General features: G+C 30.9%; 1 long non-coding RNA gene across 2 annotated transcripts in view; it reads right to left on the reverse strand.

Annotated features, from left to right (window-relative positions):
- Positions 1-4,147: 4,147 nt before the first annotated feature.
- Positions 4,148-22,787, reverse strand: part of LOC139490818 (uncharacterized) — a 73,368-nt gene continuing 54,728 nt past the window's right edge. For both annotated transcript variants that reach the window (XR_011656421.1, XR_011656420.1), the window contains 3 exons: positions 17,692-17,753; positions 8,470-8,628; positions 4,148-4,483 (listed from right to left, as the gene is read on the reverse strand). This is a non-coding gene — a long non-coding RNA (uncharacterized lncRNA). The remainder of the gene's footprint in view (positions 4,484-8,469; positions 8,629-17,691; positions 17,754-22,787) is intronic.

Consider the following 22,787-nt stretch of genomic DNA (forward strand, 5'->3'; position numbering starts at 1 on the left):
ATAATATTTATTTATTTATGTTTATGAACATATATAGGTTAAGTTAATATGCTCACATGCTTTACTTTCATGTGTAGTGTTTTAATGTGCTGTTGCTTGTCATTGGTCTTTTTCTCTGCGACTATGGTGTGGTTTGTTTTCATTTGGTTTTTGATTGATATACCTACAAATTTCTTATCCCTGTGTTTCCTGTTATTTAAAAACACATACAATTATTTGTTATTTTCTTTGCAATATTTTATTAGATAATAATATACTTTTTTTCAATGAATTATCTTTTAGTTTAAGTTATAAGTTTGAAATACTCACACACGAAGCATGGATGTCTAAAATCTGCGTTGGGTTTTTCCCTTACAATGGTCGAATGAATGATCATATTCAGTTTAATTGAAATAGCTGCTGTGCTCTGAAAAAAAGTTACACATGGCCAAGAGATAGACACCTATTGTGATTTGTATATTACTGGTACTATGTGTGCATTTTCCAATAAGAAAACAAATCTCTTTTGGAAGAAAAAAAAATATTCCCCTTTATTGTCTTAAACGTTCAGTAAAAGACTGTAAGTATGCCTTTATGGTGGATACAGTTTCAATGTCAGCACCGTATCCCGTTGTTTCCGTAGGATGCTTTATGCAAGCAAACTGAGATACCTGCCGAGGCCATGTATTATAATTTCAATCTTATTATTAGGAATGATATATTCAATAAGAAAGGCAATCACAGTACTTTTTTCTTCTGCTTGCCTATTATCTAGCAAATCCCAAATCTTTAGCATATGTACCAGAATCGTTAAAATAAACCGTGGTATAGAACATAAATTCGGTTTTCTCAGCATGATTCAATATCGTCAAACCACCGAACAATTTGAACACCAGTAAATAAATGAAATAAATGAACATCTATTAAGTTTGTTTTCCCGTAAAAAAAACTTGAAGGTATGTTCAATTTGGCCTCAGTTTCGTTCGCTCTTTCTAATACGAATTGTCAACCGGAGTTGTATGACAAATTGAGCTATAACTGCTTTCTCTCCGGTGTTTGTGATGTTAAATATTTATTTTAATGTGTTATATTCTACCTGTCTTGATGGGTTTTTTTATGTCTTTTTGTTGTTGGGTTGCTCTCGCATTTACGTTTACCCTACAACTTGTTTCATTCATTATATGGCGATTGTTAGTTATTATTTTTCCTACTTCTTATAAGCATACATCTAAATATTTGTATTTGTAGATGATTTCAGTACAAGGAAATTTTCAATCGTATCATTAAACGCTCGTTTCCTGGGTTTCGGATATTTCTTGCATTATATTTTTGAATTGTTGTCAGATGTTCAAATCAAGTATGGTAATTGCTCGTTTTGTACCAATATGCATATCTATATGTATAAGAATAAGAATTTTGTTATTTGCCACTTGAATGAGAAAACACACACCTATTACCTTCAGGTTTAGTAACACAACGTAATGGATGTGACGAAAATGTCTGTACAAAGTCAGAAATATGACGTTGGTTTCCATTCGTTTCATTGGTTGATAGTGTCTAACGTTTGATGTTGTCAGTTTTTATGGAATCCCCCTCTTTTGAACATACATTGGAGTTCGGTATATTTTTATGGCTCTTTCTCTGAATGAGGCTCTACAATCTGACTTAACTATGATCGAGTTTACATGCTGAAGTATTTATGTTTTTTTATGTATCTAAAAAGTGGTTTTAGTGGATGTAAACGGTAACTGGTAAATTGAATTTCAATTTAAATTGATGATTATAATATATTCTACAAGTCTCTGTGTCATGTATTGTGTTTATATGTTTGTCATTACGTTTTTTTCTTTCTGGCCGTACTGTACAAATTTGCTGCCGATTTAGATATTTCCTCGTTTTTATATGTATACCAGTTTTCCTCTGCCTTTCTTTTCCAATGATATCAAAATAAAGAGAACTCAAACACGCCCTTTGTTTAATATGTAATTAATTTAAAAATAACTGAAAACGTACAGCGTAAATTATAAAATGTCTAATTTAAACTTTATTTATTTGAGTATTGAAATAATAACTTTATTTCAATTATAATCCAATACGACAGTTGGTTTCCAGAATAACAGATTCCCGAAGGATTTGTTTATTTATGGCTTCTTTTAATTTCTTTTAATTTTAATTAGAATTTATTGTTTTGATGCCTTCATTTTGCATAACATTGTACATACGGCATTTGACTTCTCCCATGACTGCCATAAAGGGCGATCAGTGATAGGAAATCTAATTATATCTGTCGATTCTACAGACTACAAACTATTTATGACATAGCCTATGATGGGAAAGAGCAAAACGTGATCCATTGCTTATAAATCTCGTTGTAGCATCGTGCAGTGTGTGATTAGAACGGTTAGTACTCCCATCAGGTTTAAGGCATTATAAAGCGTCAGATTTTAGATTGTTATTCATCAATAAAGCTATTGAAAAAGCATGAAACTTTATCATGTTGGGGATGTAATCCCCTCCGTTAGCGATTGTGATATGAAGAAAAAGTACACGAGAAAGATTAAATAGAATGAAGACTAAGCGAAGGATTCTTTTGTCGTACAACCAAATTAAACATTTAAGGAAATCACATTTCGAGCTCCATTTTGTAAGGAAGACTGATTTATTATTTCCAATATTGATGCTATCTTAGACTCAGTAAATCCAAAATTAAATGCCAAGTGTCCTTCCGATTTTATGAAACATACATTGTATAAGCTCTTTTGCTAAAATAAGTTGATTTTTGTTACACTAAATAGATTAGATGTTGTACTCTTTCGGTAAATAAAATTAAACATTGAAATTAATTTAAAAAACAAGGATGAACGAGAAATTGTTCAGTTGTTACATGACCTCAGATATCTTTTGAATTTGTTTTTTATTCTGGTATCTTAAACTGCTGATTTTAACACGACCCGATGATGCAGTTTATGTGATTTGTTTCACATAAAACTTTAGCAGTATTTGCTTTGTCAAGAAAAGTTGAATCATTGTCATTTGGAAATACAAGACGTTGTTTATTCTGCAAGTGTCTGTAAGAAGTTAGTATAATGGCGAACCTTCGGTTAAAAAAGACAAACAAGTACACTAAAGCTTGTTAGATTCCTGAACTAATGCAAAAGTTAATTGTACATAAGCAGTGACCAATAATAAGAAAGAATAGAGTATTAAACTCTCACACTGTAATAAATAACTTGGAATCGAATGAACAAACTAACCATAGTCATCACTACAAGACGAAAACAAATGTAAACATTTCAGACACATTCAATAGGACAAGTAGTGAAAAAAATCTAGGCTTTCCAAATTAGAACTTTTGAATGTTTGGCATATTTTCCTGAAGAACCTTATTAATTATAGTTCTATAGAACAATAGCCCAAAACTCATAGAACTAATAACAGAGTTATCATACTGGACTTATATTTTCCTCAAACTACAAGTCGAATGTTCACACACATGCTACAATATTACATAATACATTGCATTGAAAACTTCATTAATTATTTTTAAACAGTACTACAAGTATTACAATTCTAACACAAAGCACACATACACATATTTTTTTTCTTCCAGATACAGATTCATGAGCTCCATTGATAAACAACTAGATCAAGGCAAAATCCAAATTTAGCAAGAAAAAATCAAGTGCAGCAGCATTCTCTTTATCTAGTATTATCCGTAAGTGATTGTAGACAAATTATAGTTTTGATCAGAATGATGACCGATGTTAACAAATCGTTGATGTTTGTTTTATATCGCAATATGAGGTACTTTTGTTCTTGATTCCCCGTTCAAAAGACATCACAAAGCAGATAAATCATATGAATTAAAGTTCAGGAAATTTAATATTCAAATCTTAGTCGTCCATAGTGTAAATTTGAAACAGTGGAAACAGTAGTATACCGTTGTTCAAAGGTTATAAATCGATTGAGAGAAAACAAATTCGGGTTATAAACTAAAACCAAAGGGAACACATCAATTATAAGAGAAAACAAAGGAACAACAGACACACTGAAAACAAAACAAACTCCAACATTTATAAACTACCGTATTTGATAACAACTGCTATATCCCTGACTTGATACAGGACTAAAGCTATACATGTTTAAAATCAACAATTAAAAAAGAAAATTATGTATAACAATTTTTTTATTCATCATTCTGACATGGAATAAACAGGTGGTTATTATCTTCATGTTTTTGTAGATGTCCAAAAGATCTTCTGCCAAAACTTGTCTAAAACATTATCAGTCTTCCAAACATTTGATACAGTATTTGGTAACGTATGTATGAACTAAGTAATCTTTTACCAGACTTGAAGATGATGGCCACATTTCCCTGTAATTTTTCTGTAATGTTTATATTTATATTGCCATTCATCATTTGGTTCTGGTGTACTCGAATATTATGGTACCAGTAATTTTAGACTGTTGTTGGAATCTTCTGTGTAAAGGTTCTTTATACAGTCTATAAAGTAAAGGAAAAAAACAAATGTACAAGAACACATTTCATTGATAACAATACTGCACTCATTTGAGTAATGTATAATGGTGAAAACATTGGTGTTTATTAATTCTTGAGGGAAAAAATCATTCAAGCTCAAAGCAGGCCTTAAAAGAACCACTATGGTATATAGTTACAACATGTAAGGACGACCATCTGAAGTTTTGCAGCTTGTGAGTGGGATAGACGAAGAAGATTTGTTTTCCCTCACAAATATATATTTCTTATCAATGCGAGAAATCTTTATTTATTCTTGGAGATGGGGCTGCTTGAATAAGTATTTTTTGGCGTCAATAATTTACAGCATTTATTGGATCAGCATATCTCTGCCAAAAGCCGGCTTTGAAAAAAGTACTAGTTTTTTACGTAAGTGCTTTGTGGTATAATTTTTTTCTTCAAATTACTGTCCCACTCCCTCCTTTCTAAACTAAACGATCGTCCCCTAATGATCATTTCAATATATTACTGTGATATTATTCCCAGTATGGTAATAGTTGTGCGTTATTGTGTTATGAAGGTAAACACTATATCCTCCAACTTACAGTTATTTCTATGGAAACAATATGCGAAGAAGGCTAGTTAACGTATTTATATTAATAATATGGCGTAGACAATGAGATATTTCTTGAATCAAAAGCATACTTTACATTATGACGCTCAGTATAACTATGGACTAGGAAATATGCCATTCACTATATGTAGTTCTTCTTACTCTAATACAGATTGTATAAAAGTCACATTTCAGTCGCGTTGAACATGTTCACCGAGTGTTTAACTTTTGTTTGCTTATCATCAGCAATATTTTTAAAATGTGTATTGTTGGTTTTCTTTTTATTATTTACTGGAGAGAAAAAAAATCTGTGAAACGCAACATTTGTATATGCAAAAGATAAAATAAAATATTATCTTCCATGACAATAAACTTCTGAAGAAGTGACAAAATATACACAAATTCTTAATTCAAGTGATAACAGAAGACAAAAAAATGTAAAAAAGACAACTAAACAGGGAATGCATCATAATATTAAATCAATACGTTCGTTGGAGATCTTACTTTTCGTTTTTTACATTGTAAATAAAACTTTTATAATCACAAATGGTCATGTTATAAACATTGTTTTTTTCACTGACTCTAAAGAGAATAACAGAAAGAGACTAATCCAATATAAGACTTTATATTCAGATGGATAAAACTAAACAGACCAACTAGAACCGTCAGTACGGAAATCAATAACTAAATCTGGACGTCATCTGAGAAGGATTATAGAGAACTGACAGATAGGGACACACAGTAATTGGTTATTTCCAAATCTGTCTTTATCAATCCACAAACCAATTGCCATGTCATGCCTTATATTTATCAAAACGCTACATTGAAGCCGTCACAGAAAACGTGAGGATAGACTATCACAAACTAACAGTTTTATACTAAATTGACAATGATATTCAAGTATTCAGAAATGTACATTAGAATAAAAATCTCACAGAAATGTTGCAGGAATAAAATAGGAGACATAAGGCAGACATATCATCCTTAACATCAATATTCTCCTATATATAAGTTAAGTAGATGCAAAAATTTAATAACGTAGCACAACAAAACCCGTCTTTCAATACATATACGATAACATATCTCAACATGGGTTAAATAAGGTTGTTTTCAAGACTTGTCGTCGTTTTTCGTATTGTTTCTAATTGCCATACTTGTACTTGACTGTGATTTTGTCATTTATTCCTTCGATATTACGGCGTTAGGCGACTTTTTTGTACGATCTTTTAAGCGCCTTTTAATGTTGTTTTTTGTATCTGTGGGGTGTTGTTTCATTTGCGTTTACTATACATTTACTACTATCATGTTCGGTTCTTACCACACAAATGAATATATTTTCGTTTTCACTATACATAGGATATATGTTAACAAGAATGAATAAAAGGGATGAATGTTGAAGACAGAAAATGAGACATAATTATACTTGTAGTAAGAATGATAATCCCTTTTTGCATGATTAAGTACGAGTATTCTGTGTGGAATTACTGCAATATTTGTTTTTAATAACAAGCTAAAAAATCAGTACTTATTACATGTCGAGTTATAATGCCGATCCCCGATTCTTAAATGAAACCAATTTTAATAAAAGATAATAATCTAAAGGATTTTATTTTCTTAAGAACATATTATGATTTTTACAATCACTCTCTTGCGTCTTCTGATGCGCAAGTAATCCTATATAAGCATGACCAAAGCCTTACTCAAAGTTTCGTATTTGTTCTGTTGGCTATTTACCACACACATATTGCATGTCGTAGACTTCAAGCATGTTAGAAACATATCTGATTCCACGTGTTGTTAGAGATTCAATTTGATGCGCATCTGATATTTTGTTTGCCATCTTTTGTGGTAAAAATAATCAGCCAGAAGAAATAAATATTTTGGATTTGAAGAAGGTAAATAAATATCTTCACCTAATCAGATTTCTTTCTGTAATACAAAAAAGGGCGCAGATGTTAGATAAAAATTGATAAAATTTTTTTATAAAAATTATCCATTTCATTTTGTGAAACTGACCAGAAAGTATTTTTGTTTATTACATTGTAAGCAAGCAATAAAAATCCGTGTTCATAATTATTACAAATTTCATTTTTACACACGAAATGGTACGAAACCAATCAGATATTCAGCTTTTTTACAACATAAACTATATTATCAAATTAAATATTGTGTATGCACGTGATGAATTGAATAACTTATCTGGTTAACCGCTACAAATAGTTTAAATAAAACGGAAAAGGGTTAACATAAAAAAAAATCAAACACGAAATTGGTTATAAAATATCCTGAAAATAAATGGAATATAATATCCTACTGATTGCCACCCAAAAATGAGGATAAAACACATCTGGAGGCAATATACGATTATTAAAGATTTGAAACATATCTTTACAATTTGTCAAGCTCTTAATTACCTCATGTTTTAAAGAGATGTGAGACTAAATAATACTATAACTAGAGTGTTGTTTTTTTCTTCTTCTAAAAAGCAAGTAACAAATATTGCATGAATAAAACACACTAATCTGGCAGGTAAACTCTGCACAATAGGTTGAACAGATTGGAGTGGTTGAAGGTTTGACAGATAACTAAAATCAATAGAAGCTTTAAGGGCTGATCTATTGTTTGTTTTGAAGTTGTTTTAATTTAATGCAGGTAATTTGCCGCAGCTATTCTCTATATTTTGCAAATTTATTACCAAAAATATCATTGCAAAAAGTATACTGATTGTTTTGTTTTTGACAATCTTCAAAAATCTTGTATTTTGATAACCTATTTATCAATTAGTTTGAACTTTTCTCGCACGAAACAAATCACGATCCGTGATTGGCGTTTCTTATTCCTTAAAACTTGTAACGAAAAAAATATGTCCAATTCTTAGATTTCAGAAGTACTGTTGTTTCTTGTTTTATCACTTTTTTTTATTCTAAAAACTTTTTTTTCTGATACTGATTAACATTTTGTTTATTTTGTTTATTTGTCTTACTTATTTAGCAACACTGGGCTTTGTCAACAATAAGAATCTTAAATGTAAACTAGTGTTGCCTTCCCTAACTTATTTTGTGTTTTCACTGACAAATTTATACTGAATTAAAAGTTCTGAAGAGTTATTATTGATCTTTCTGTCAATTATCATCCGAGAAAATACGCTCACGGATCAACTGCTTTCATGATTTTATTTAAGAATTTCTGTTTGAAATTTCCAATCAATTTTGATTCCCATCGAAATTAACCTTTTGCGTACTAATTTGCTGTCGATACAAAGTCGTGCTGTGTTTCTTCACAGTGTCTTGAAGAAATTTACTTGGACAAGTGTAATGAAATGAACTGTTTGAAGATACATATTAATTTGTGAATTACAAATCTAGTAATGAAGTTTCACGCCTCATCATGTGTAATTTACCTCTAAGTGAGTCCTTCGTGTGACGATAAACTTAATTATTACTGTAATCATCTTTGTCGACGCCCCACTTACTAATATGGCCGCCGGAAACATAGAATCAACGTCAGTAGGGCTCTTCAATACAAATTGAGTTTACAAACATTGATTAGCCACAATGATCTGAAAAAGAAGTATCAAGAAAAAAATAACATCCACTTAATTTGTTTTGTTAGTGTTCCTAACAGAAATATAAAAGAATAAACATACGATTCCGCTCTTAACTGCTTAAAAAAATTTAGTTCAAAAGTCATTAATTGCTTCCAAATTTGTAATTATCTTGTCAAGAGATGTTTTTACTATGTGATATTATCATGCCATAATTTGTTGAAAGAAAGTAATTTTGTCATGATAGTTATAGAATAAGAATAAAACTAGATCATGTTTTCCTTCTAATGTAATACAAAACAACAATGGTCACAGTTATCGTTTTGCACTAGTTAATGTTGTGGGAAATACACCCAATATATCAGCAAATCATTGGATAAAACGGTAACAAGCAATAAAAAAACTAGAATTAAAAAACCATGATAATATTTAAACGTGTCACAATCATAAGTAAAACATAAACAAGACAGTGCAACTGCAAATGACAACAACAGTTGACATCAGAATCTAAACGATTAATCACAACTTAAAAACGTGATGAATTCATGTGCTTCGGAAGGGTAAAATGGTATTCCATCATTAGTTACACTATCATGTTACTCCTGTCTTTAATCTTTTAATAACTCACATCAGACATTGATACTTCAGACATTAAAGGAATGATCTCAACCTAAGGTATATTCAGAGAAGAAAGCATGGTAAGGTAGCTTTTAATATAGATATTAAAGGTGTGGTATGAGTGCCAATGAGATAACTCTCCATCCAAGTCGCAATTTGTAAAAGTAAATAAACTCATCATAGATACCAGGATAACATTTTGTATTTACGCCAGAAACGCGTTTCGTCTATAAAAGACTCATCAGTGACGCTCGAATCCCAAAAAGTAAAAAAGGCCAAATAAAGTACGAAGTTGAAGAGCATTGAGGACCAAAATTTCTAAAGTCTTTTTTTGAAATACAGCTAAGGTAATCTATTCCTGAGGTAGAAAAGCCTTAGTATTTCAAGAATTCAAAAGTTTTCAAAAGTACGGTCGTCTTGAATTAACACATATGAAGCATTATGAAATTTAATCATTAAAAAAAATGTCCTTATAAATATTAATTTAGTTTAACACTTATTTAAAACAAAGATGTTTGAATCTTCACGGGGTCAAATGATGGCTCTTATAAACATTAGAACTTATAAATAATTTAACTTTTCCCCATCACGTAAAACTGGAAAAGATTGAAAAACATATTTTGTCAAAACACACAATATACTAAAACAATGAAACACGGAACATACATGAATACCTCACACAAAACAACAACAACAGCAACACTGTAAACTACAAACTAAAAAGCATCCCATATACCTTAGAAACATGGATAAATATAGGCAACCGTAGTATTCCAGTGTTCAAAAGTCACAAAACAAATCCGGGTTACAAACTAAAATCGAGGGAAGTAAATCAATTATAAAAGGAATACAAGGGAAAAAAATTACCACTGAAGTACAACAAAAACCAACGCCAACATACAAAGAAACGAATTATTCGATAACAACTGCCATATTCCTGACTTGGTACAGGACATTTTAAGAAAACAATGCTGTGTTGAACCTGGTTTTATGGGTAGCGAAACCTCCCACTTTATGACAATGTTAAAAAATATTGCTATGATATATTCCTGTGCAAGCCATGTTATTTTTATGACTTATAAAAATCTTGAGATAAGATACTTTCGACGACGTCATCAATAACAAAGATGGCTATGACAAAAGGTACGTTTCGGTAGTAATCTTTGTGATTAAATAACATTACATAATGGTTGATCAACTATGCATCAATCGTTTCTATATACGTATAGACATCCGTGGATTTCCAATGGTTTGATTTGAGCGTTCCTAATGGAAGGTAAATGCAGACATCAACTTCGGACACATGAGCTTAATAAAGTGTCAATAATTATAATGTAACCTTTCAAAATATGACTTTTATTTTTACTATCTAAACCCTTGCTAAAATATCCTCCATATAAGCATTAATACCTCATAAAAAAATCGCCATAGAAATGCAAGCCTGGAATATCGTTTCACCTTGGAGATAATTATCTCAGATGATGATATGGAAATTGAAAGTTTTTAAAAACGAGGAACTGGAGTCTTTCTGTCAAGGACATCGTCCAATTAGCGGAAGATGAAAGTGTAGGAGAATTCTAGCTTGTTTTCATTCTTCTTGAAAAGCTTCTATATGAAATCGGATTAACACGAATAAAGGAACAAATAGACAAACTTCGGTTGAATTAATCCGGAATGGCCTTCAACAATAAGTATTATACCTAAACCCATGTGGCAATTAATGTGTAATATATCATTTCTCTACTAAAATATAGATTTGTAGAAATGGTTCTCTCAAGATGTATGGTACAAACATTTGAATCAATAACTCTTTCCTTTTTTTTTAATGGATACTGGTGAAATTAACCATGTAGACTAGATGAAATTACCTAATACCCATGGGTGAAATAGAATGTTATAATGCATTACCATTTTTTTTCTCATTTATTTTCATAGATGTTTAAAATGGACTTTGCACTGGCAAAACTATCATCTTCGCAATAACCTTGTCGAAAGGATAGTATGTTGTCAACAAGTTATATGTCACTTTTAAAATCAGTTTTGTTGGAAGAAATGAAAATTTAATTTATTACCCTATTTGTAGGTTTTCATGCTATTATTTTAAGCTGATCACCATCAAATTCATACAGTTACAGCTTATTTATTCAAACTATTTATAATGCTTACATCTGTGATGTTTGAAAATATGAACTTAAATGAATTATTACATTAACCTGTATGTGTAGTAATTATCAAAATTTAAGGTTACTGCTATTTTTCGTCTTTGGTTAAGGAACAAATGGGTGCAGCATATCTTTCATTATAATTTATAGCTTTGTCTAATTTGTCTCGAACAATCCCATGACCTTTAGAAAACTATGGAAATTGTCGATCACCTTCCTCTACTAACATCAATCGAAATATTGATAAAGTGAAAGTATCAATTGTCACATTACTTCCTTCTACCTGTTTATTCCTGTATATTAATTGTTTTTTAGTTGTCATAACTAATTTTTAAAACATCAAATTTAAAAATTAAAAGACTAATTGGCGTCATTCATATGACACGTTGTCGTAGTGCATGTACACATGCATCATACTATGCAGTAAGTTTTGTTACGAAAGTTAATTTTCAGGTACTGCATCATTTACATTGTTTTGATAAATTCAAAATTAGAAGTATATCGATTTCAACATTGCCCGCCCATCAGTCTGAACTAAAATCCACATATGTTTCTACCTAGGAATGAATTACCTTGGTTGTATTTGATAAGACCCTTCTTGAATGTTTATCCTCATTGCAAGTTATCTTCTAACTTGCTTTGGCCTTTTAATGTTTTTGCTTTGACTGTCAATGAGTCCTCTGTGGTCGTAATGCGTTTGTAGCTTACACTATTACAAAACACTTTATATTTGAATTCTCAGATTCTTATTATTTTGTTCCTGATATTTTTCAAAATAATAATAGTTTTTGTTTATTATTGATCATGATATGTTTACGTTAGAAGCGTTTTTCCATCATTTCATATTTGAAGATTGTTAATTGGAAATGTTTAATATTTATTCCTTTACTGTTTACATAAAAGTCTTGTTTTCAGTTGTTCAAAATAGCGCTACTGCTATCCAAAAAAAAAAAGCTTTTGCGAAACAAAACCTGGAAAAAGATAGGATAACAATGACAATTGTGAATGTTGTTGACAATACCTGTATTTATTTTGTTGGTGCAGTCAACCTTATCTAAAATATAAACTGTATTAGCTCGCCATGTTGGACTTTATATCCGTTTTAAAGTCTTAAATTCAAATACAGTTCTGTCTGGAAAATCTACTGTTTCAAACAAAATGATTCTTCAAAAAAAAAAATCAACTCAATTAGATTTGCTCATAAAAAGCTATATATAAAGGCAACAGTAGTATACCGCTGTTCAAAATTCATAAATAAATTGAGAGAAAAAAATTCGGATAACAAACTACAAACTATTTATACCCGTCAGTGGCATACGAGTTGACATTTTTTGTTTTCTAGGTTCGTGAGATCATTTTTTGTGTTTGATTTTGGCATAAGTATTGTCTGTATATATTCATCTACGATTTAATACATCTATCGATTGGTGTTCGAATAAGGCTCAATACGAGAGAAAATAATCATTTTTTTTTTAAATTTTTGGAATTATAAAATAAAAGTAAAATCAAAAAGAATTCTGAACTCCGAAAAAAATTAAGCTGTATAATAGTTTTATCTGAAAAGGAGAAAATTAAGACGACTGTTACCGATGTTCAATTATCGTGAATCGACAAGGAAGAGACAAGGTCAGGTTACAATAAAAAAAAACCTGAGAGAATCGCATGAACTCAAAAATTTCAAAAGTATGACAATGAAACGGATATACAAACATATGGATGACGTCCTTCGACTACTGTGTGACAATAAAACTGGGATGACAGCTGTTTTCATTATATGACGATGAAGCTGGGAGTAAAAAGAAGGGATGATTTGTTTTGGCAACCGTGTGATAATGAAACTGACAACAGAAAGATTGGATGTTTTTGGCAACTGTATGACAATGAAAATGGGAGTAAACGAATGAGATGATTTGTCGTGTCAGAGTTCATGTGATGTTACTTAGCTGATTATTCGTGTTGATGTCGGAAGATCAGAAGTAGTTATTGTCAATATGTATGGACCATAAATCTCATAACTTTGAAATTTTATATTTTCTAGTTGGAAAAAAAATTCTCAACCTGTTTGCCACTGAACACTTTCTTCCAACTTTTTTTTTCAAATCGATTCGAATTTTCCTCATTTCTTATTTCCTACATCGCACAGCAGTTCTATGAACCTGTTATAGAAACAAAACTAAACCTCTTTAATAAATCGATTTTTTCATATTGCAGTAAACGGCTAGCATGATCTACTAGGATGTCAAATTAAACAGTTTATCCAGCTTCATAAAGCATAGAAGAAACGAGGGAAATTTAATTATGATTGTCAGGTTTACTACAGAATTCCTAGGAAATTGTTTGTGAGTTGATTGTCCGTCATTTTAATTGCGATATCCTAAATTATAATTCACTTAGTGAATTGATTCGGAAGATGTCCAGAAGAAAATGGACACGTACAAAGATTAATGGTTATTTATACCTTTCAATATTTGTATATTGTTATAACTGAGAGTTTCAACTATCAAATATAATACATATATCTGTGATCGTACCCTCATCTTTTTTTTTCAGACCAAAATAGATACATTAAGAATTTGTTCACGGACTGAATAAAAGTGTTTTAAACCTTGGCCATATAATTGAGATGGGTAGAAAGAGTCTTAAATAGTTTTCACACTTTGTTTGCTTTCATAAATAATCACTCATTTTATTATTTTGGCGAACATTTTCTAAAATACAATATTTTGTTTATACCTTCTTAGAGCAGATTTGACTTTCTTTCCACGATTATGGCCTTGAATAAAACAACAGGAGGTTAAGGAAAAAAGAAAACTACTCATAACTTGCATGCGCCCCAAGCCTTTTGCTGGATTTCACTTAATCATGAACGGTAAAAGCTGAATATTTGAAATCCAATGATGTAACAGAACAAAAGCAGTTGAAGAGTTATATCATCAAAAAGGGCTTAAAATCCAAACATATACATGTCAACACTAAAGCCTTGACATATACATGTCAACACTAAAGGCAATAAATACCAAAGGAGAACGCTGTCAGAAAATTGTTCACATTATATTTACAAGCTTAGAAACAGAAAGATAAGCGAGTCTTGTCGAGCTTTCTATGTGTTTTGTTACGAGTACAATTTTTTTTACAGAATGACATATTTCTTGTAGGCTATACAGGCAAATAACGTTCAGCAATTGATGGTTGCTGTAAAAGGTTTATACCCGAGGGATAAGGGTCCACCACTGTGTCGATGGCTGACAGTAATTGTCAGTGAGATAAAGATCAACCACTAGATTGATAGATAAGATTTATGACTGTGGGAGTAACATCCACCTCTGGATCCATGGCATTTGTAATTGACGGTTAATGTCACAGTGCGTAGTGTCCACCAATGGATCAAATTTATTAATAAAGAATCGCTGATTTCAATGGTAGAACGTCAGCCACCTAATCGATGTCATCAATGGATGGCGGCTGATGTCCGGGAGTGTAGCGTCCACCAATATATTGATGTCATTGATGTCTAACAGTTAATGGAGTTACGAAATACACTCACCGATAACCTTGATTGCGGATGTTTATATCCTAGGAAGTTATTGCATAAACTAGTAGATTCAAGTTTTGCCAGGCAAATAATGCCCGACGGAGTTTCGTCCATCACTTGATCTATGTTCTTGATAACAGACGGTTAATAATCGATTGAGTTACGTCTTTAACTAGATTGATATCATTGATGTCTGACCGGTACTACCCGAGGAAAAGATCCAATGGTGGGAAATGACAAATTTAGTACTTGTATTTCGGAATAATGTTAGGTCACTGCGATTTTGGACAAAGTGTATAATAACAAAGAGACATCTACATGTAAAATGTAGTCTAGTAAATCAGTCAAACAATGGAAAGGAGGCTAAACTATTGAATAATTTTGCAATGGTTACTTAACATTATTCCGCTCTTAAAACCTGATTTATTTGACATATTAGATTTATATGAAATATCTTCAATTTCCAGCCAATATGTGCAGAAAATTTTGCACAGGAAAGCTTAAAGCATATGATGATAATATTTGTTGAGTATTATCCTTTAGAAATAAGTCCCACACAGTTGGTCTACAGAACATATGTCTACAGCATTGAAAGACCATTAGTAAATTTAAGATTTAGGTAACATATCCGATTATTGCAGGTAAAAGTACAAATACTATGTTAAGATTTCAAAAAATGCTGATTTACAGTCTTTAAAAGGATATTAGTCTTTTAACTCGTTGATTTGCCATGTTTCTAACTTTTAAATTGCATGTGTTGTCTATAATCTCGCTAAATAGAGCGGAATAAAACAAACTAGAGCAAACGATTTCCTGTTCAAAATATTAAAAATAAAATAATTACATTCTCATTTATGGCTTCATGATGTTTCGCATGTCGGCCGTAAAAATGTTATTTTCCTCCACTTCTCAAAATCATATTAAAAATAATGCATACATAACAGCCAATCCAGTTCTTGGATTTCTTGAGTCAAAATATGAATTCCCTTAATTCTTGAATACAATTATTATGTTAAATATTTAACATTGGGACTAATGATTATATACTGGTTTATTTATTCCATATTTTTAATTTTAGTTTACTACTGTACTTGTCAATTATTCCAGACTATGTATATCCACGTGAATTTGCCAAAAAAAAACCAAGCTCAGGATGCCTTGGATCGGGTTTATATTACATAAAATGAATAATTAGAAAATGAAAAAACATATTAGTATTCAAAAGTAAAAATGAAAACAAATAATGGGTAAAAAATGAAGAATTGAACAAACTGGCCTAAACAATTATAATTATACAGAAATGACAAGTTAGTCCGAAACTCATTTGAATGCTTTATTTTCGAAACAACATGATCTATTTGTGCTTTCGACATGTCTAAAAAGTAGTTTTAGAAGCAGTAACTGTACCAAGTCAGGAATACAATAGTTGTTATCTATTCGTTTGGTGTGTTTGATTAGGGACTTGCCTTTTTGGATTTTTCTCTGAGTTGAATATTTTTGTGATTTTACTTTTTTCTATGCAAATATGACAAACTTGATTAGTAGAGCAAACACATAAAAGATTGAACCATTACGAAATTATGTCAAATTAGGTTAAACTTGTATCACGATGGAATGACAAGATGACACATTAAGTGCAGTCTGTGGCTTGGTCATTATTACACTTTGTAAAACCTCAATATCTTTGTTTGAGGCAGAAGTGACAGCGAAGTAATATCTAAACGTATACTAGAAAACAAAACAAAGAACTCTATAGCAATTGTCATTACATGTAAAGACAACTTCCTACGACTTGTGACATGACAAACACGTTTTATAATTTATGTGGCAATTAATTAAAAAATCTGTGTGAAATTTGACAATTTTATTTTTGATAAATAAAACTTTGCATTTATTACATTCTTTAAGTATGAAAACACATTTAGTCTGAGAATTTGAACAAACCAATCTGTTTTCAGTCAACTTTAATTTTAGAAAAGGAAAGGGCTATGTAAAAAATCATCAATGGTAGCAGGCTTTTCACCTACAAAAGTCTCATCAGTGACACGCAACTAACCAAAAAGTACTAGTATACAAATAAAATGGTGTAAATTAAGGTACATAAAGATCATTTTTAGATAAATGGTCAAATAAAAATTATCATGCAATAATATGGGTTTGTAATAAAACTAAGCCATATATGCCAGTAAAGAAAGCCTTAGAATTGGAAAGGATTTATACCAAATATAAACTACATGGGCGTTATAAACTTGATTTAAATGGATTTTTCACTTCTTTTTATCGGTACATCATTGAGAAATGGACTGATAGTTATAGTTCTTGACAAAAGAACTATGGGTAATTATTAAATATATGATATTAGATACTCTTGATTGCGTCCCTTTTTCTCCAATTACAAGTAAAGTGTTAAATGGTCTTGTAAAGCGCGGGTAAAGTTACATGATCTTATCGCGGCTTCATATTGTCATCATCACATCGTACAAGTTGTTTATAACCTTTGTTGGATTCGGGTTTCATATCTTTATGGAATGATTTTTTTCGACTTTAGATCTTATCACAATTTTACAATATGGAACTCTCATATGTCATGTCTAGAAAATTAGATTATTTACCTGTTAACATATGTCCAAATAAGAATTATTAATAGGGCTTTCATTACTTTTCAACAAGACAGCACACAATATCAGACAAAACATTATAAATGAATACAATAAAATTGTTGAAATGGAAATAAAAGTATAATGTAATAAAAATTATATTACATACTTAATTTTGTACTATGTTCCCTGAGTCACTCTCCGCCTTCATACTATCTAAGTCTGTCTAACCTTCAAATAATATATAACATTTATATGAGTTGAATAAGTTTGATCCGCTCATGAAAATTCTTTTGTTTCAATAGTAAAAATCCCATTTTTTCTGTGTGAGGAATAATTTTAATCTTTATACCGGTCTCACTGTTTTTGTGGTTCATGCTATTGCACATAAAATGTTTGTTATTGAACATCAGTAAACAACTTTTACCTATATCCTTTGTGTCGCTGTCTTTCTGTTTATTGTGTGTCTTACAAAGAATTTCAGGTTGTTACATCATATTTGTCTTCTAATTTATACAAACAATTTTTGAAGACTATGTATGTATGTTACCTATATCCTTTGTTTCGCTGTCTTTCTGTTCAGTTGTGATTCTTACAAAGAACTTCAGGTTATTACATCATATTTTTCTTGAATTTATACAAAAAATTTCTAAAGACTATGTGTGTTTGCTTAACAAATAATATTGCCATTCTTAACAGTTTATTAATATATCGTTTTAATTTTTTTATATATCATTTCAGAATATTAATAGGAGAGATTTCATTATACCCATTCCAAGTGATTACATTCAGAAAGGTATCTCGTTTTTTCTGTAAATTAAAAGTTAAATTTTCCAAATCAATAAAGTTCTTCTAAACTCAGGCATAAATGGCATAAGTTAGATTTGGATCAACTATTTTGAGTTTTGGGTATTTAATGCTCTTGTTCTGAGTCGAGTGCCACTGATCAAAGAAAAAACTCGTCTGAACGGCATAATAAGTTATACGCTTGGTATCTTTAATGAGTTTACCCCGTGAAAATTTATTGAAACAATTTTTGGGAAATTAATTATACAATAAGTATAGAATATTGCATTGGAGATTTCTATGTTTGACCCAAATAGCAGCTTTAATGTATTAGCATCCATTTTGCAATTAACGATAGACTTATTTACAGCAAATACTGGTCTTGAAATTTAAGTGAGAAAATAATTGATTATTAATTACTGTTTATGCCAAAGTACAGATTGTTTACATTTCCAGTTTGATATCATTGAAATTAATATATCTTTAGAGTCATTCATTTATCACATTAGTCATAAATTCATCTTTTTATACTTGGCAGTGTGATAATGGAAAATATTTGTCAGTATAGATGTGCTAAAGTTTTCTTTAATATAAAACAGTCGTATTTTTGTGCTAACGAGACAATTGTGGCTTCTGTACGGTCAATTTCTCTGGGATCACAGGGGACACGTTTTTATTAGGACCGAGCCGACAATGTATTAGACAATCCAATCAAAAGCCGAACGCTTAATTTACAAACAATGACTGGGAAATTAGATTCTATTTGCAGGTCCCAACGCAAATCTATTCAAGGGGAATTCGTGACTTGCCTGCAAAATTTGTTTTCTCTAAAGACCGTTATGGTTGTTAAAGCAATAAAGACGAATTAGTCAGCTTTTGTAGTACGGCTTACAATGACATTTGAAGGAACAAGTGATTTAAAAGAAACGTTTCTTGTCTTGATGTAGTTCGATGTTGTTAGCTACGGTACACATTTATCTGGGAATTTTGTTCAGAAACTTTTACTGATCTTCTCATAAATTGGCCTGAAAACCATGGTATAGACTACAACACATCAATTAGATTACAGGCAAATACTGACAAATCTCCTAAAACACCCTTATACTGTTTAAATGAGCTCTGTTCAATAATTTCATTGTAACATAAATTTCAATCAGACAGGCCTCCTAAAGAATCCTCAAATTCCTTGGATAGCCGTAATTCATGTTGATAGCCAATAAAGGCAATTTTATTGCATTTTGTGCACGTGTTGGAAATAATTAAGATTTCGTTGTAATTATAAGTTTTAGATGCGGTTTGGTTCTGAAACGTATAATTTATCAATTTAGAAAACGAACAGTGTGCTTCTGTGCGGTAAATCCTCTGAATTTAACTAGCATGATCACACTAATTATCCCGACTCGTTAATTTACCGTATTTGGATTCTGTCATAAGAAATGAAAAATCACTTTTATTAGTTAGTTATATTGACTCATCAGATACTGACATGATAGAATGTCTGCTTTAACTTTACGGTTTTAGCAAAAAGAATGGGAAAAAAGATTGAATTAAATTATCTTATTTAATAGTACGTATTTTATGATGGCATCGTTACACACAATTTTATATTTCTTATGTGTACATTTTCCGTTTAATATTATGTTGCATAAGGAAAAACTACACATCAATCTGATTTTACAACGATGATTAAACATGCAACTTTAAAAAATGGCAATATGACTTCTCCAAGAAATATGCGATTCTCTCCCTTTTACCGAATGATACATGTACGGGAAATTTCGAATATATCTGTTAATGTGTAAAACACAAATATGAATTTTAAGTGAAACTGTTGTATCTATTTCATGTTATATTATAGGCCTTAATTTTTGGATCAATGACATTTTATTATGTCAACAAATGTTTAACGTTCGGCAAATTATATATAATTTGACGATAACAATGGAAATATACGTTTAATCTACTAATTCGTAGAACTATTGCCTCTTTGTGACTAAGTATTCTATCCTTGATGACGTTTTAAGATAAAATATCTGTCTGATATTCCAGGGTGATATACCTAATTACTTCCTATTTTATCAAACTACGATATAATTAAGAGGCCTTGATCGAGACGGGTTAGATGAGGACAGGCAAAATGCTTGTGGATGTAGTAATGCAAGAGTCGAAGTTACAAAAAAAATATGATTTAAATGATTTGAGTAAGGTATATATAAATCAATCCAATGCGGTTATATTTGGATTTGTATTCATTAACTACGTCTAGTAATGTGAAAAGTCTTGATATACATCACGTTCAAAATTGAGAAAATGTCACAAAAATACCGAAACTCCGAGGAAAATCAAAAACGAAAAGACCCTCATCAAATGGCAAAATCAAACGCTCTAAAACACAAAACGAATAGGTAACAACGTCATATTCCTGACTAGGTACAGACATTTTCTTCTGTAGAACATGGTGGATTAACCCTAGTTTAATAGCTAGCTAAACCTCTCACTTGTATGACAGTCGTTTAATATTCTCAGAAGTAAGTACCGTCACAGACGTCGTTGTAACATAACTTTTCATAGAAATTGGCTTCACATCTACCCTACATTTATTCATTCAACAAACTTACTTTGCACAGATGACCTAGTCCCATTAAGAAACAATCCTTTAATTATCGATAAATGAAGCAGATATTTTGACAAATTACTTTACATATTGATGGCTGTCAGAACCATATGTTATTCTTTTTTAACTAACTAATATGCATGACATATGCTGTTACAATATATGACAACATTTTCCGTTTATTGTCGTTTAAAGTGTAAACTTGTTTCATTTTTTTTAGAATATGATTTGCAAAAGTTGTCAATTTACATTGACCGATCGACTTAAAGAATGAAAACAATTCACAATTTTATTTGCAAAGACAGAACATTCAGTCCTCTATTCGCACAATCAATGTTCAAACAGCAAGTGTATTGGCGGACAATTCAAAAAGGTCACGTGATCCTAGTACTTCTGTCAATTTAAAACAGAACCAACTGGACATTTTCCCACAGCTTCTCAAAAACTACAAACCCCAATAAGGCCTTCAACACCAAGCAAAACTCATATCATAAAGTAAGCTATAAATGTTCGCAGCATGACATAATGTGCATTCAAGTATAGAGAAAACTACCAGCTTAGTTTATACTGAAATAATAAACGAAAATCAAAAACAACCAACAGCACTAATAAAACTTCAAAACGGGTTAAACTAACCAAAAGCAAAAGACAAAAAGTGCCGCTTGAAAGGTCAGCACTTATATATACTGAAAGCTTGTCCAAATTTCAACTTTTAGAGAACCCTGTTTTCCTAGGCTCAAATACCAATTAAAACACGTCCCTCAAATTCAGGGTAATGACATGATTGTCAGTCTAAAAAAGGCCTGATCTTCTTCTATGTCATTATATATGAATTGACAAGATTTATAAATGAATATCAATGCTACGATAAGTTATGATTAAACTATCAATAAAAAAAACCAATGTAAGTATCGATAAAAACAAAATCTAAGATATGACTATATTGATATATTTATAACCTTTAAGAACATTTTGATTCAATGGAGCAATAATTTTACATGATCGTTTCTGAATTTGCGAACTCAATTTCACAACATCACTGTAAAATAGGATGTGATATCCTATTGGTGATACAATTTCTACAGACACAGCCAAAACTCCAAGTCAAATGTTTATATCAATAAGAGAATTTAGAAAATGTTTTGACACGTTTTTGTGATCGAAATCCCCGACTCAATAATTTACCAGTTACATATAACGTTTGTCATTATTGAGATCTATAGATATAAAACTTCACTTTATACAGACATTGACACATAGAACGAGTTAAAAGAAGTGTACACATAAAAAAAAAGGTTCCATTATATAATATGGAACGAAAACGTCTCTTTTGTCGTTAATTTAATATGCATTTTTTTCCTTGTGATTTATATATATAAAACATGAAGAATCGACAACTAGAACATTTTATTGCATTAATTAAAACTCAGTTTGAAGGAGTAAATTTTACAATGTCATTGATATTTTTTTTATTTAATATACCACAGGAAGGAATAAGCCTGCACGTTAAGGCTGTTATTCCCTGAAAGTATAGCATCTGGTATCATTGACGAAAAAAATTGTCAGAACTCAAGAATTGAAATCGTGTGGATCAAAAATACATGAAGCGACATTTCTTATTTCTATAAATAAAAGACCTAAAGATCTTTCGAATTTCGTAACTAATATGTCTATAAAATTGAGAATGGAAATGGGGAATGTGCCAAAGAGACAACAACCCGACCATAGAAAAAAAAAAACAACAGCAGAAGGTCACCAACAGGTCTTCAATGTAGCGAGAAATTCCCGCACCCGGAGGTGTCCTTCAACTGGCCCCTAAACAAATATATACTAGTTCAGTGATAATGAACGCCATACTAATTTCC

Source organism: Mytilus edulis, chromosome 10 (assembly GCF_963676685.1).
Source record: "Mytilus edulis chromosome 10, xbMytEdul2.2, whole genome shotgun sequence".
In the NCBI taxonomy this organism is placed as follows: domain Eukaryota; kingdom Metazoa; phylum Mollusca; class Bivalvia; order Mytilida; family Mytilidae; genus Mytilus; species Mytilus edulis.